The sequence below is a fragment of the Eubalaena glacialis genome, chromosome 1 (assembly GCF_028564815.1).
Source record: "Eubalaena glacialis isolate mEubGla1 chromosome 1, mEubGla1.1.hap2.+ XY, whole genome shotgun sequence".
NCBI classification, from domain to species: domain Eukaryota; kingdom Metazoa; phylum Chordata; class Mammalia; order Artiodactyla; family Balaenidae; genus Eubalaena; species Eubalaena glacialis.
The window spans coordinates 217,437,662-217,451,372 of record NC_083716.1 but is presented as its reverse complement, the minus strand read 5'-3'; the positions used below and the strand labels follow the sequence as shown (position 1 = coordinate 217,451,372).

Genomic DNA, 13,711 nt, shown 5'->3' with positions numbered 1-13,711 from the left:
AACTCTCACTAACTGATTCTATTCTGCAATTAACATAGCTTTCAAGCCATGGTGCCAAGTAGTGAAGCCCTTATAGAAAGCCCTTGTTTTCAGCACATTTTCACCGCTGCTGAGGGTGTGGGGTTCTTTCTCCTTTTTAATCACAAGATCACATTTTAATTCATAAACTTTCACAGTTTGGTATTAATATCATTACAAGTATAAAAAAAATGTTACAAATGTGCCCAGTAGTATTTTTAACAGAAAATAAGCATTTGTTTTGTGAAAACCATACTTTGCATCTACCCATTCTGGTCATCTTTTCCAAACAATAGCTAAAACTAAAATTCAATTTAACCACAAAATTTCCAAGTTTTAGTTTAAACAATTTTAAGAAAAATGGGCCCATAACACATTACAAAAAGGATTTAAATGTGGGACCTTTCATTTTGACAGTGATGTTCAGAAAGCATTCTTACCTATCTTAGGGAAATAACTCAAATCCCATAGAAGAACCAGGGAACAGAGAAAGTTATATCTGGAATGTTGTTTGTAGATTCTTGTTATGGGCCGAAATTCAGATTTCATTCAACAGTGTATTATTCATTTAACAAATATCTTTGAGCAATTAATATATGTTCAGCACAATTCTAGGTGCTTAGAATATGTCAGTGAATAAAACAAAGAACCTTGTCTTCACTGACCTTACATTCCAGGGGGAGAGGGAAAGTACAAAGGTACAAAGTGTGTTAGAAGATAAGAAATATTTTAAAAAGGTACAAAGTGTGTTAGAAGATAGTAAATATTGTGGAAAGAAGAAAAGTCAGGTAGGGTAAGGGGTGTCATGAGTCCTGGGATTGAAGGGCTAAGGGCAAATCCAATTATCAGGTAGAGTGATGGAGTTTGACCATGCTCAGAAAGCAGGGTTTGAACCAAGACTGAGGCAGTAAGGGAGTTAGGTAAGCAGACATCTGGAGGAAAAGCATTCCAGGAAGAAGAAAAGCTAGAACAAATCTCAATGTGGGAGTTTGCCTGGTGTGTTTCTGGAATAGCAAGGAGGCCAGTGTGGCTGGAGACATGTCAGTCAGGAGAGCAGGTTTACTCAAAAGGTTTCATCTACTTTCATTCACTACCTTGTGTTTACTTAGTCCTAAACCATTTAAGGCTGGAGGAGATATTACAGAAAAGACTGCAGAATGAGATATTAAAGATACAGGGTCATCATCATGCCCCCTCATTGTTGCAGAACATTCATGGAATAGCTTGGAACTAAGTGGAAAGGCTTTGTAACTAAACTTATTCAATCCTCATTACTGCCATTGTATTCAGCACATTATATTTCAAATATCTATTTACAGAATTAATGCATGCTGTTAATCCCTTTGTATAGAATGCAAAATTTCCCCACATGAATTTAAAATTCATAAGAATATGTTGAAATACTTTGGCACCCTCTCAGGATTCCCCTACCTAGGCTCTTCTGGTTCAGTATCTTGATACTGTTAATAACATTAAACCAATTATGCTGAGGACTTCCAATCATCCAAATTCCCAAAGTAGAGATAAATTACTTACAAAGCCAAAAAGGCAAAGTATAAGATGTTATGGTTATCTTTCATACATTATCTTAGGAGCGTTTATGGTTAATTCTTTTGAGAACTAATATAAATAGTTATATAATATTATAGTTGTATAGTGAGTGTTAATATTTTAAAATATTTGTTAGTAAATTTGTCTTAAAATACTTTTTGCATTAATAAAAGTTTTATGTTTGGTCCTCTTCTAAACTGAGAACCTCTCAACTATTTGATTAATTGGTAAGGAAAATGGAGTTTTCTGATTCAAATCCTGAATGCCAAGTTTTAATTCAAAGTAGAATCTCTAAGGCACTCTTGAAAAGCCCTGGAAATATGGGGTTATAATGGAAATGCTGATGGACCACATTTGTGCTGCTATAACAAAACCTGACTCGAAGATAAATGTTTCATGAATTAAGAAAAGTTAAAAAAGCTTTTCTATCCAGCTTTGTTTCCAAGATAAAAGTGAATCTACTCTTTTTTTGTGGTATAGGGAATATGTGGGTTACTAATATTCTAGTCTTCAAACAGCCTTAATCAAAAGCAATACCCACACCAGGGCATTAAATTTCAGAATATCTTCTTTGATGAATTCTTGTCAGAATTGTTTTCTTTCAAAGAAGTGGAAAAAATGAAAAAAAGGGAAGAGTCTTACCAAAAAAAAAAAAAAAAATCATGTGACCTAACGTGTCACTGCTCCAGTATTTGATTCTCTTAGAGAAGCTGTATGCAATAATGGTTTCCATTATTGGTTCTGGGGATAAAAACATCTGGAACTTAATTCTTGGCTCTGCTACCAAATAGCCATGTGAACTTAAACAGGTTGCTTCACTTCACTGTGCTTCAGTTGCCTCAAGTAATTCTCAAAATCTATAGGTTAAATGCTATTACCCATGTCCAATGAGATAATGATATTTAACCTATAGGTCTGTTTTGAGAATTAAATGAGATAATGCAGGTGAAATGTTGGAACAGTGCCTATCACAGAGTAAGAGCTTACAAATATTAGCTCTTAGTACATGCTAGATAGGCCACTGAAATAGTGATGATGTCCAAATCAACATCTCTACCCTTAGCTACCTATCTATCTCCTTAAAGACCCCACAAAGGAGTCTTATCGGCATCAGTGCTGTTTTTTCTATTTGTCTCTCAGATTCATTCCCCATGTGGCACTTCCCTGCTCTGTGCCCTGATCTCTACTAACTACATCACTGTGGGCTCTCAGGTTCTCTGTCTTCTGGTTAGATTCAGTAAGAGAAAACCACCAGCAGGATATGGAAGAATGGAACTATATAGAAGATGGATAAATGACCACTTCAGCTCCCTTCCTGTTCAGCTGTGATTTTCTTATTGGCTCTGCCCTCTACCTAATTCCACTGCTTATGTTGTGCAGGTCCTCTCCAATGGCTACAGCTCACACTGTTCAGTAATGTTCTCCTTCCCCAGCCCCTTCAGACCTAGTGGCAGTAATAGCTTTCTATTGTTGCTAGCGTTTGGGTGCTGTGCTTGGTCCCTTAACCCTGTTCACATTTCTGTAACCATTCAACTTGAGTATACTCCATGTATCATCTGTTTCCTGCTTGTGACCTGTCTGATACAGCATGTTAGACATGATATGCAAAAGCAGACTTTTTGATTTACTACTTCCCAACTGCCTCTCTTGACCCTTGCCAAATCTTTCCCTTTAAGTAAATGGCATCACTAGTTGCTCAAACAAAAAAACCTAGGCAGTCAAAAACCTGAGAATTGATAACCAACAAGGACCTACTTGTATAGCACAGGGAACGCTGCTCAATATTCTGTGATAACCTAAATGGGAAAATAACTTGAAAAAGAATAGATACGTGTATAGTATAACTGAATCACTTTGCTGTACACCTGAAACTAACACAACATTGTTAATCAACTATGCTCCAATATAAAATAAAAATTAAAAAAAACACCTGAGAATTAGAATAACTCTCTTTCTTTCCCTACCTCCACCCCACCCCTTATCCAGTATATCAGTTCCTTTCTCAACATACGCCCTTACTCTGCCCACCTCTGCTCTCCTCCTCTGTCACCACTCTGGTGCAGGACATCATCACGTGGAGCAAGAGAACAGCAGGAGCATCCTTAGTCATATCCTCGCTCCCACCCTCACCCTACTCCCCATCCATTTCTCTCTCAGCCACTGAAGTGATCAATAAAACCTGAATCAGATCATGCCATGCTGCTGCCTACAGCCATCCAAACAATTACCATTGCACTTGGAATAAATTTTAAACTCTTTACTTAGTTCCAAAGGCTCTGTATTATCTGGCTTCTGTCTGCCTAGCTGACCTCATCCTTTACCATTCTCTCTTCTCACGCATTATGCTCCATGATTCTTTTCATGTTTTGATAAGGTCAGGGCTTTCTGAGCAGAGTACTGCACTTGGATGTCAAAAGATGCTCGAATAGCAACCCTGAAGATGGAGACTTCTGGAGAGATTTAGGGGTATCTCCCCTTGAGGCACTTGTTTACATTACAGTGGTGGGAAGTCTAAAGTCCTTCCCCTCCTCCTCCTATAGTGGATTTGCTTACATTTCAGAACAAAGGTTTCTCTTTCTCTTTCTACTGCAGTAGTGGAGGGGCACTTGGTTTCATTGTGTGGTGGTTCCTTTCCATGGTACGTAACCCCACTGTACCCGCAGGGTACACGTGGTTCTCACTGCTTCTCCCCATGGGGAACTGGGGGATGGAAAATCAACATGAGCTGCTCTGTGAGCAAATAAATGGCATGAGCTCTGATCCAGAAACCTCCTGTTTCCTGTCAGGATAAATAAATAACTATAGACACCAAAGCATAATACTGTCACACTGGCCTTTCTGTTCTAACAGGCCTAGCATGTTCCTGCCTTTGTACATCCTATTTTCTCTACCTTGGATGTTTCCAGGAAGCTGTACACATGCCCTTGTCTTTCTTCCCATTCTGCTTTCAACTCCAATAGAACCTTCCCAGTGATGTCTGATATCAAATATTCTCCCCCCCCCACCCCTTATATCTTCTCATTACAGTAGCAGAAATTTCTGTGAAACTGCTTTTCTTTTCCCCTTGGGCACTCAGCCAGACTCGAGGGCAGGTGCGGCCATGTGACTGAGTTCTGCCCAGTGAAATGTGGGCAATTGTGAAATAAGTCCAACATAGGCCTGGCCTGCAAAATATCCCACACAATCCTTTAAGCTCTTTATTTTTGTCTGTTTGCAGGCTGAAGGCAGAGGAGCTTCTGGAATATGGCAGAGCACAGATGGAAGGAGTCTGGGTTTCTGAACCACCACAAGGAGAAAAGCTACCGGTCAGGACCTGCTGACTGGACAGTCTATGAATGAGAACTAAGCTTCTACTGTATTAAGCCCATGAGACTCCAGCGTTTAACTGTTTCAGCAGATGTTGGTACACAACAAATACGTCACCCTGTTTTGTTTCTTTTGTATCACTCATCATTAACTACAATTACTTAATGATATTAATAACAATAATAAACAAGTAATAAAATTACTTGTTTCCCTGTTTATTGTTAGTTTTCCACCCACTACAATTAAGTCTCATAAGAAAAAGTTGTTTGTCTTGTCCACCACTCTATCACCCCCAAAGCCCAAGACAGCTCTGGTAAGATTTCATAAACATTTGTTGAATGAAAAAGTAACCAGTTACATGAAGATCACAACTGAAAACTGGAAAAAATCTACACTCACCAGATATGCTTATTTTTTGGTAAATAGCTTGATCTTCTTTCCAACATTCATTTTTTATCTTGATCAGTCATGACATGAAATGTGCACTGTCTTATTCCTTCCATTCCTTTGCCATAACTTGGTTCTAACCCAGTAGCGTATTTAGCCACTGACTATGCCATTGTGTCTTAATGTTTTAAACAACTACATGGAGATAACTGATGACTCCAGGTAAAAAAGGCAGCTTTACATTTACTGAGTGCTTATTATGTACTTAAAGTGTTGTGCCAAGTGCTCTACTTTCATTATCACATTTAATTCTCAGAACAACTCAATGAGATGGGTACTATTGTAATTCCCATTTTGGAGATGAGAAAACAGAAGCACTAATCCATGATGGCAGAAGCAAAGAATGCCAGAGCCAAGACGGTACCTCTGTTTTGTTGCAAAGTAATCTAACATTTTATGTGCAAGAAACTGAAGTGAGAAGATGGAGGCAACCTTTTAGTGCCATTTGCTAGCTTTTTCCAGTGTTCTTCCTTTCTGGTAGATGTGTACCTCCTGGCACCCCCGTGGTTGTGTGGAGCCAGGTAACGAGTTCTGGCCCAAGAGTTGTGAGTGGAAATGACATGTAGTGCCCTTCTCATGCTCTCTCCAACCATGCCTTTCTAGCATTTAATTAGAGGCGCAACACCCTCCCTGAATATCTTTTTCCTATGGCAGAAACCAGTACCATTCAAGGTGGCTGCGAGATGATCCTGGATCCCAGGTGAGTATGATGAGGAGAGGTCTCCCTTCCAACTCACGGAGGACACAGACCACGAGCAAGATATAAATGTTGCTGTGATTCGTAGACTGTGTTGCCGTAACACAACCTAGCATAACCTGACTGATGTAAACCCTATGGAAGAAGATTAATCTTACCTCTTTAATTATTAAAAGCTTTTCTACTATCAATAGTGCCATGTGAAAAGTTGAAAAAAATACTAAAATAATACTTACAGAAGCCTAACACTCAAAAGTTTAAAAACTCTTAAAAACTTAGGCCTAATATAAAGTAATGAAATAATCATAAAATATAAAATCACAAATAATCATAAAATAAGCAACCAAACATACCATCACTAAAATCATTAAAGGACTGAGGTTCACAAACTTCCCTTCTCATTATAATGACTTATTTATTTAACCAATGGATTCAGTATTCTTTTGAAAAAAAAATTAACAAACTTAAAAATATAAAATGAGCCTTGCCAACTCAGAAGATTTTGTTCGTTTTTTTTTGTTTTTGTTTTTAAACAAGGCTAACTTTTAAAATGTCTTTTTGATGTGTTAAAGTGCCTTTAGTAACATATAACATAAATTATGCACAAATTTTAGAGGCTTAGCTCAATTTTTATCTATGTATATTTCTGTGTAGCTGCCATTCAGATTAAGATATAGAACATTTCCAGAAAGTTCCTTCATGCCCTTCTTAGTAAAAACATCCACACAATTTTTTATTAACTATATTTTATTAGAGAAAAGAAATATAGGAATATGGTTGAAAAAAATCAAATGTTACAGAAGACTCTCCAATGAAAATTTAGTCTCCTATCTCAGGTCATCCCTAGATGTGACCACTGTACATAGTGTCTTTTGTATATTACATGGAGTAGCCTGTGCACATACGTTCACGCTTCTGTGTCATGTTATCTACCTCAGTTACACATAAAATGAAATCATACTATATGTGCATTTTATTATGAAAGATAGTATATTTTGGTGGTAAAGATTGTGATACTGGAGTGAAATTGCAGAATTTAGAACTCAGCTTATTAGAAAGTTATTGGTAATATTTCTCATTTGTCTAAATGCTATGCTAAGTACTTTACATATCTTAACTCAATCTCTACCATATGAAATTGGTAATATTTAAAATTCTTATTTAAATTCTTATTTACAGTTGGAAAAATTTGTGTAAAGTGATTCGTATAGTGCCTACGCAAGTAAGAGATGTTGCCATTCATAGATTAATTGGTAGTCTTATTTTCTATTTTTGTTCTACTTTTCAATTTTTGTTGATCACTGAGAATGAAAGAAATTGCCACTCTCCCAGGAAGGACTCATTTTTCTATAGCCATGTTAACAAACACCAGACTAGTTTTAAACTTGTCCAATCAATTAGTAACTGTTCCATAGTCCTGCTTACAAGTAAACAACCAGAACTGGTTTTAAACCTATCTAATTAATCAATGACAACTAACTTCAGTAAACACTCCTAGAAAAGCCAAACCGCATCAGACTCATGATTTGAAAGCCAGCCAGCCATTTGGCCAGATTCACTACAGTGTTCCTAAGGCTGATATTAACCTTTTTCCTCCTGTGAACAGACAAAAAATGAGCTTCAATAACCAACACAACTACCTTCTAAGACTCACCTAACCTACTTTTGCCTCTATAACCAACACAATCCAAAGTAAACTCTTTACGAAAACTGGATATGAGATCAGCAACTGGGTTTGCTCAATGGATATCGCTCTGACAAGTATAATCTTCCTCACTCATGTATATGACAAATTCAGTTTTGTTTGTTTGTTTCATATACTGAGTGGTGGTCTCCTCCTTTGACACCACAGAGAGGTTTAAGGGTGTGTTAGTTTGGGGCTGCCATAACAAAGTACCACAGACTTGGTGGCTTAAACAACAAAAAATTATTTTCTCATTCTTTTGAAGGCTAGAAGTCCCAAGATCAAGGTGTTGGCAGGGCTGGTTTCATTCTGAGGCCTCTTCTTGGTTGTATAAGGCTCTCTTCTCCCTGTGTCTTCACATGGTCTTCCATGTAAAGATAGATAGCCATCTATCTGTATGGATCTGTGTTCTAATCTCCTCTTCTTATAAGAACACTAGTCAAATTGATTAGGGTCCATCCCAATGAACTCATTTACCCTTAATTGCCTCTTTAAAGACCCTATTTCCAAATACAGTCAGATTCCAAGGTACTGGGGGCTAGGTCTTCAACAGGAATTTGAGGAGACATAATTCAGCCCATGACAAAGGGCTGGAAATATCTTAATACCACTATGCATAAAATATGTTAGGAGTGCAATAGCCATTGTGGCATTAGTTGGTTGCAAGAGTTAAACTGTGACATTATTTTACAGTATTTATTGTATTGTATATAGAATTTACATAATTATATAAATATATTTTGAGCCAATATGCAATCTCAAAATGAAAAGTTGTATTTCTATGTCATATTTGGGCATATAGCTAAACAGATGAATATTATGCATGCATATAATGCAGTGGTTAAGAGCACAGGATCTGGAGTAACACTGCTTGAATGTGAACTGAGGCTTTGCTGCTTATTGTGTCTTTGGAACACTCTGAGACTCAGTTTTCTCATCTGCGAATAGGAATTATAAGAGTATCTACATGATGGTGAGGTTTAAGCTAATTCATGTAAAGTGCTTAGACTGCTGCCTGGACACACTAAGTGCTCAGTAAATGTTAATTATCGCATAGTAACAATATGCAGATTATAAATTTTGTGATAGCAGGATGACATCTGTTATCTTCACTGCTTCATAATTATAACTGCAGAGACGTGCTGCCTCATGAGAGGTATTTAATAAGTAGTTTTTGAGTTAGTACACACACACACACACACACACAAACACACACACATAATAAGGCCATTCCTAGGAAAGTTATTAAGTTTAGTACGTTTGCCCTTCATCAACTTTCTTTTCTTCACATGACCTCTGCGTTTTCAAGGCAATTCAGGCAAAAGGGTTAACCTCTCAGGACTTTTGATTTTACAAAACAGTCCTCATGGAGAGGAACTATAGGAAATGGAGCCCTAATAATTGAATTTCACACCCATTTGACCGTTGCACAGAATAAAATTTTGTGCACTGATGTTTCTTGCCCACAGCACCCCTTGCACTTAGCCACCCCTCAGCCCTGCAGTACAGAGGCACTGTCTCCTCCTAACATTATTCCTGTGTATATTTCTAGAAAGTAATTGCTTATAGTAAAATAGTTTTAAATTTTTAAGGAAAAATTCTCTAAATAAAACTTATTGAAGTTAAAAAGGATTATATTGTGTAATTGTGTCCTATGAGTTTTTAATTTCAAATTATGTGACCAATGAAAAGTACTAGTAAAGAAGAGAAAGCAAACTGTGTCCAAGGGTGAGCAAAATTAAAGTTGAAACCAGCTTGAGAAAAATATTCTCCTACTCACTACCAGCAAGATGTAGCTTCTTTCTATTATAGCTATTACCTTAGTCATCAAGTTTAAATATTAATGTCAAAGAATTTTATAAAGATCCTTTTTTAATTGAAAAGGATCAAATACTTAATATAGTAGAAAAATTTGTATAACATTGACATTTTCTGCAAATCTTTTTAAAAATAACTGTAAAATCAAAGCATTTTAACTTTATAGGTTTACAAATTGTTAAAGAAAATACACTCTATTATTATTACTGAAATAATCCCACTGGCATATAAATTGGAAACAGAATAATCATTAACGAGGTTCCTGGTTTTTGTTATTCCATATAAATAACTAACCATGTCTGTGAAAGATTGATTGCAGCTTTTAAAATGTTTGCTGAATGCATGTGTAATTAAGATGAGTTAAATATGCAAATCAAGCCTAATTAGCTTCATTTATTAATGTTAGTTTGCCTTGCCTCTACAAAATTTATGCTGTGAATTTTTTTAGCACATAGTATTTTTGATTTCTCTGTTCTAGGCTAAATTGCTGAACAACAAGATCTATTTATTTATTTATTTTTTTACAGAAGGAGGAACAGCTTTTTCAAGGGGTTCTGGGTACCATTTAGAAAGGAAGGTTTAAAAAAAGTGTTCCCAGTAGCATGAAAACTAAGTTGTTATTATATATATTTCCAACTACCTTCCTTTAGATTATATTTAATTAATTCCATTTCATGAAAGCAAACCTTCTGGGAACTTCTTTTGATGAAAATGAGGCTTCAGTCACAATATGTCCAACATAGTGATTAAGTAGAACACAGAGACTGGGTAGAGCAGGCAGTATCAAATGAACCAAAGTTGCCTGTAGAAGTGCCTCTTTCTTGAGAAGATATCTAAGTTCTTCTGTATTAACAAAACAAACCTCTATATGTAAGACCACCAGCCTCATGTAATTCATGTGGAAAACACTGTCAGGCATTTACAGGAAACATAGTTATAGGAAACAATGCAAAGGATATATAGTATAAGGCAGAGGGAAACACAACTATTAAAGTTCAGAGTCAATACCACTAGCTCCTGATAAGCGAATGGGAGGAAAAAAATCACATCTCAGGGCAAATAGATTTTAAATTTCCACACTTCTCTTTTTGCTATTTAATTCTTCTCACCATTGTACTCTGCAATTCAAGTTTCCAAAATTCAGAATACTGTTTCACATTATTATTTTATTGCCTACTTAAGGGTTTACTGTTATTTTTAATAAAGATTTCTTTTTTCCAGTGGAAAAGAAGTCCTTTTTTCAAGGTTTCTGAGGGGATACACACACACATATATATGTACATATATGTGTGTGTGTATATATGTATGTGATTATTTTTTTCTAATTGTGATTTTAAAAAACCCCATAACATGAGATATACCCTTATTATATCAAGGTGGAGTCAGGAGTTAGAAACCATGCCATTTATTCCAAAAGAGAATTTAAGAGGGAAAATGCTATATGAATAAATTTGCTAACCAGGCAGCTGAAAGTGTTAAAAGAGAACCCTAAAGTATCCTAGAGGTAGTAACTGTAGGAAGCCGCTATAATCTCTAGGGCTGAGAGACCAAAGGGAAGAGGTTTGTGTTATTAAATCAAATCTTAAAAATTTAGAAGAAGGGTTTAAACTCAGACCTCTGAGGGGGGCCTGCTTAGCTGAGGTTAGTGTCTGAAGAGAGGGCAATAATGTGATGAGGACTGTTCTCTTTGAAGATGGCGGCAAGTCCCATTTTATAGTGGAGTCTGGAGTCAGAGAGCAGTAGCCTGGACATGAATGCCTTAAAAACAAATATGATCATAGTTTCAGAACACTAGCATATGGAGACCCTCGCAGTAACTCTTTCGACTCATTCCCCTTTACTCTATTCTTTCGTATTTTAATTCTTTACTCCAGTCAAACAAAACTTTGTATTGCTTTATTGCATTCCTGACCTTATGAATGCTCTTCTAGTAACCCCCCAGAAGTGTCTTCTCTACTTTTTAAATGCTCAGTTCTTATGAAAGACTCAACTGAAGTACCTACCTCACGTGAAGCATTTTGTCAACTCCCCCACTCGGCATGAATCACTCTCTTCTCTGTGTTCCGAAGGCCCTTTAGCTGTACCTTTAGAACAGCACTTATCACATAGTTTGTCAGTCTGCTTCTCCAATTATAGTATAAGATCACTGAAGAGAGATATTGTTTTATTCTCCTTTGTAAACCCAGGACATAAATGCACTCCTTGGCAAGAAGCAGGTATACAACGAATAATGGAAAAACTAATAAATGAATGTATGGACTGACACTGACACTTTGAGCCTGAGTCATGAGGAAATAAAGTTGTCATCTACTGAAATGGGGTATAAAGAGTAAGCTGAGAAATTGGGGTAAAGACCCATTGAGTTTAGGTCCAAGGGAATAATTATAAATATGAATATGAAGTGGGGGAGTGGCAACAACTTTACATTACTATATACCGTCAGGAGCTGAAGTCTAGTGCATGGATGGATTAGGAAATGGGAAAGAGAGGAGAGAGACAATGTGAGAACTAAAGAGAAAAACTTGATATTTATTTTATTGATGAATTATAAATGAGGCATTTCCATTGACTTAAGTGGAATTTAAAAATGCTGTGAGGTGTGAGAAAAAAAAAAGTTAAGTCTGCAAATCTAGGTGATTCTTTCAAGAATCATGTGCCAAAGAGAGAAAAAAAAAGTCATTTCAAGGAGTAATAGGATTGAGGATTTTGTTTTCAGTTTATTTCCTCGTTTGTTGTGTCTGTGTTGGCAGGCAGAAAGAAATTATTTTGCAGAGAGGGAGAAGTTAAACATGGAAACAACTGGGAGAACTTTATGAAATGAGGTCTTAGACAGGGGAGAGACTGAGAAGGTTGTGAAGGATTACTAAGGGAAAAAGAATGGTTAATCCCGAGAGAGAAAGCACAAAGGAAGAGAAAACGGATAGAGATAAATTTTAAAGTAAAGATGAGAGAAGTGAAGACTGTAAATGTCGTATGGCCTCCTCAAAACTGTAGGAGCTGAGTTTATCCATTGAAAATTTGGGAGGGGATGGATTTGATAGGACAAGGAAGAGAAAAAGGAAAAAGTAGGGGAGATTACTGGGTGGAGGCAGTGGAAAAACAGCCTGAAAATTGCAGTAGACCTGAAGCAGTAGGAATCCATCAGGGCCCCCAAAGTCCAGGGACTTGGAGAAGGAAACAATGTAGTTAAGAAGGATATAAAAGATCTTGTGTCTTCAAGGTGTAGATACATTTAATGAAAGGAGGTTAATAAAGAGAAGTTTATTTATAGAAAAACAAGGTTGAGTGGACCTCTTAGGTGAGGAGATTGTTAAATTGCTGTGGGTGGACTCAGGCATAAACAGGGAAGAAATAGATAAATCCAAGTGGTAAGAGCCAAAAATGGAGGCCAAGTGGAAAGTTTCACCAGGTCCAGCTGCAGGACATTGCAGCGGTATCAAAACCAAGAGCAAGGGGCAAGAAAACCAGGAGGAAAGCCAAGGATCAGAGCCAGAAATAAATAATTGAGCCAGGATGTAGAAGCTAAAGGTGAAGGACAATTAAAATAGTGCCCAGAACTTGAGTAACCTGATGTAGAGCCAGAGAGAGATGGTCAGAAGATCATGTCCTTAGTGGTACAGCTTTCTTGAGTTCTAGTGATTGTAGTGAGATGGTCCCACTTGCCCCACCCTCTTCTTCCTTTCTTCCTTTAATGCAGCCCTCCTAAGGGTGAGAAAATAAAATGAGTGTGGGAAAAATACACTAACAATGTTGTGATTTGAAGCAAGTTTGAGAGGTAGGCTGAGAGTCTTGTAGGTACTGGGGTAAGGAAGGTGTATTGGGTTCCTAGAGTGGCCATAACAAAGTACCACAAACTGGGTGGCTTAAAACAACAGAAATTTATTCTCTCACAGTTATAGAGGCTGGAAGCATGAGATCAAGGTGTCAGGCGTGTTGGTGCCTTCTGAGGGCTCTGAGGATGAATTTGTTCTATACTTCTCTCTTAGCTTATGATGGCGGCTGGCATCCTGGACATCCCTTGGCTTGAAGCATTCCAATCCCTGCCTCCATTTTCACATGGCATTCTTCCTCTGTGTCTGTCTTCTCCTCCTCTTATAAGAATACCAGTCATGTTGAATTAGGGTCCACTCTACTCCCCTATGACCTCATCTTAACTAATTACATCTGCAAAGACTCTACTTACAATCTAG

At 37.1% G+C, this 13,711-nt stretch overlaps 1 protein-coding gene across 1 annotated transcript in view; it reads right to left on the bottom strand.

Annotated features, from left to right (window-relative positions):
• SPAG16 (sperm associated antigen 16) overlaps positions 1-13,711 on the bottom strand; it is a 922,479-nt gene that overhangs the window by 284,831 nt on the left and 623,937 nt on the right. The window lies entirely within an intron of this gene.